Source organism: Styela clava, chromosome 8, assembly GCF_964204865.1.
Source record: "Styela clava chromosome 8, kaStyClav1.hap1.2, whole genome shotgun sequence".
In the NCBI taxonomy this organism is placed as follows: domain Eukaryota; kingdom Metazoa; phylum Chordata; class Ascidiacea; order Stolidobranchia; family Styelidae; genus Styela; species Styela clava.
Genome location: NC_135257.1, coordinates 19,379,947 through 19,382,835, shown reverse-complemented (window position 1 = coordinate 19,382,835; position 2,889 = coordinate 19,379,947).

Below are 2,889 nucleotides of genomic sequence, written 5' to 3'. Positions count from 1 at the left end.
TCTGAAAAACAAAGAATTGCCCAGTTAGTTACGGTCAGTGTCAGGGTGTGGTACAGTACCGTAAGTGCAGAATTGAGACAGACAGAACTAAGCCAAGGCTGATGCTCACGGCGATAGTCAATTTAGTCTACTATTTAACCTTACGTCTCAGCCTTTTTATTATACCGGCGCTATAAACAAAGCCAATATTACCTTTAAATCGATTATCTATTGGAATTTGGGAGAAATAGACTACAAAACAGGGCATAACAGGTGCCAACTTGGCAAAAACAAGAATAAATCGGGCCCTGAATCGCGAGGAACTGGAGTCTGGAACTGCAGACGGCAGGTGCACCTCCCAATATAACGTACTAAACACCGCCCACTACGACCGAACTATTTTTTATTGAGGTTGATTCTGTGGACACAGATCTCGAGTTTATTTCGACTCCATAAGAAGCAGTAGACGATAAAATAATAAATAAAAACAAAAAAGGAAATAGCTGATTATAGAATCGGGAGAGCAAACAAAACCTTATGTAAGGTTCGAAGCGTACATATTTCAGTTGGAAAGGTATTGATAAAAGAAGTATTACGTGTTCGCTCATCCAAAATGAATATGGCATTTTCATTGTTACATACAAACAACCAAGTTTTGAACATCGACATGAAAAGAATATTTGTTTCGCTCCGTTATCGACGAATATGACAATGCTATGACAAGTATCTTTATTATTTTTCAATGAACTTGTATAGTAGAGGTTACTGCAAGTGTTGAGCTGGAAAAATCGTAACAACCAGAACGCAATTAATTCGTGAAAATGTATTATATTTACGGCACGTCCACATACGCTTTCCTCGAGTTGTGTTTTCCCCTAAAAATGGCATATTTTCATATTAAAGTTCGTCACCACGTTACAAATGAAATTTATCCAGCAGACCAGGCACTTTTTTTTACTTAGATAGATCTTCAAGCGCGATTGTAAACCTTGCCTTGTTACTTATCGACCTTAAGATCGGTAAGTATGTTGATAGGTATTTGTACGTTTGTCTGTTAGATGCACGCTATATCTCACGAAGGCGAAGTTGAATCTGCTTCAAATTTTGCATGCACATTCATCATATCTCGGACCAGAAGCTTATTGATATTGGATGAATTATGGCGTATAATTAGCGAGTTAATAATTAATTAGTGATGGGACACGCGGTGTCACTATTCGGTCATGAATCGAAAACGCAGTTTCGAACGATAAGTCTTCGGTCTCCGACCGATATTCTCGTTTGTTTGTTTGTCTGTCTGTTAGATACACGCGATATCACACGGAAGATAGGTTGAATCTGCTTCAAATTTTGCATGTGCATTCATCTTATCTTGGATCAGAAGCCTATTGATTTTGGGTGAATTATGTCGTATAATTGACGAGTAAATAATTAATTAGTTATCGGACACACGGTGTCACTATGGAGTAAGAGCGGATGAATCAAAAATGCAGTTTCTGTTTTGGGGGAATCCCCTAACTTTCGATCGATAAGTCTTTGGTCTCCGATAGATATTCTCGTTTATGTAGTTTCAGGTTTTGATTATATTTCCAAAATATAAGTATAAATAAAATGAATGGCCAGAATAGACGACGCTGACATCAGTTGTCATTACTATTTAACAACAGCTGTCTGATTCATTTTAAATATAATGGTATTTTTGAAGCGCTCAACCTGTCGGCACACGCCGGAACTTGAAAACCCTTTCAAAATAAGCATGGAAAATAATATAATGATAACGTATGGATGTATCCCCAAACTTCGGCCCCAGAAAATTTATCTTCATACTTTCGCAAAATAAATTTTGAGAGCTTTAGATCTTATAAACTGGTTTACATTTTTGAAACCAAATTTTGTATCAGAATCATCCGTTCACAAATCTTAATAGCTAATTTTAGCCTAGTCTCTACCGCATAGTCTGCGAGCGGTGCTCTCGAAGTATTCGTACCAAGATGGCGGACATCGGAACGTAATATGGGTAACAGGTTAGGGTTAGGCCATAATTTTTTTCCAATTTTCCTTATTTTAGTCCTATTATCAGTTCGAAGACTAGCCAAGAGCCTCCCGTAGTATTTATACCTAAAATTATGGCCTAACCCTAACCTAGTACACATATTACATTCCGATGTCCGCCATCTTGGTTCGCATACTTCGGCAGCCCCCTGCGAGCAGTGGGTGATCAATTTTTTTGTCACCCGGTTCCACCACAAAAATCATATTTCTTCCCGGTTCTATTACAAAAAGTCATTGAGTGTAACCAGTAATGCTAACCGGTTCGCTGATCTCATGAAATTCCGTAAGGCGGTTCTATAGAACCGGTGCGAACCGGCTAGATCCCACCGCTGTCTGCGAGCCTTATTCATGACAACTGCAACTAAAGATCCCCAGGGGAACTACGAAAACGAAGCAATGTTTACAACCTTACTTGAATATCTGTCTGATTGACAGAAGTGTCTGAGCGACCGCAGAAATTGCAACCTTTCTATTCTCGACCCACTGCCCTATATATTCCTCAATCTTCCTAACCTCGTCTCACCATTCTCTCCACTAGATTATCACCCTCAACTTTTCTATACTCGGCCCACTGCCTATCTCCTTCAACCTTCCTATCCTCCACCCGCTGTCTTCTCTCCCTCAACCTTCTTGTCCTCGCCCCGCTGTTCTATCTTTGACCCCCTGTCCTATCTCCCTAAACCTTAGTTCTCGACCCACTACGCTTTTTTCTCAACCTCCCTATCCCCGACTAACGCACTGTCTTGTTTCTCTCACCTTACTATCCTCGACCCACTACCTATCTTCCTCTCCTTGACCCAACGCCCCATCTCCCTCAAACTTCCTATGCTATGCCCACTGCCCTTCCTCCCTCAACCT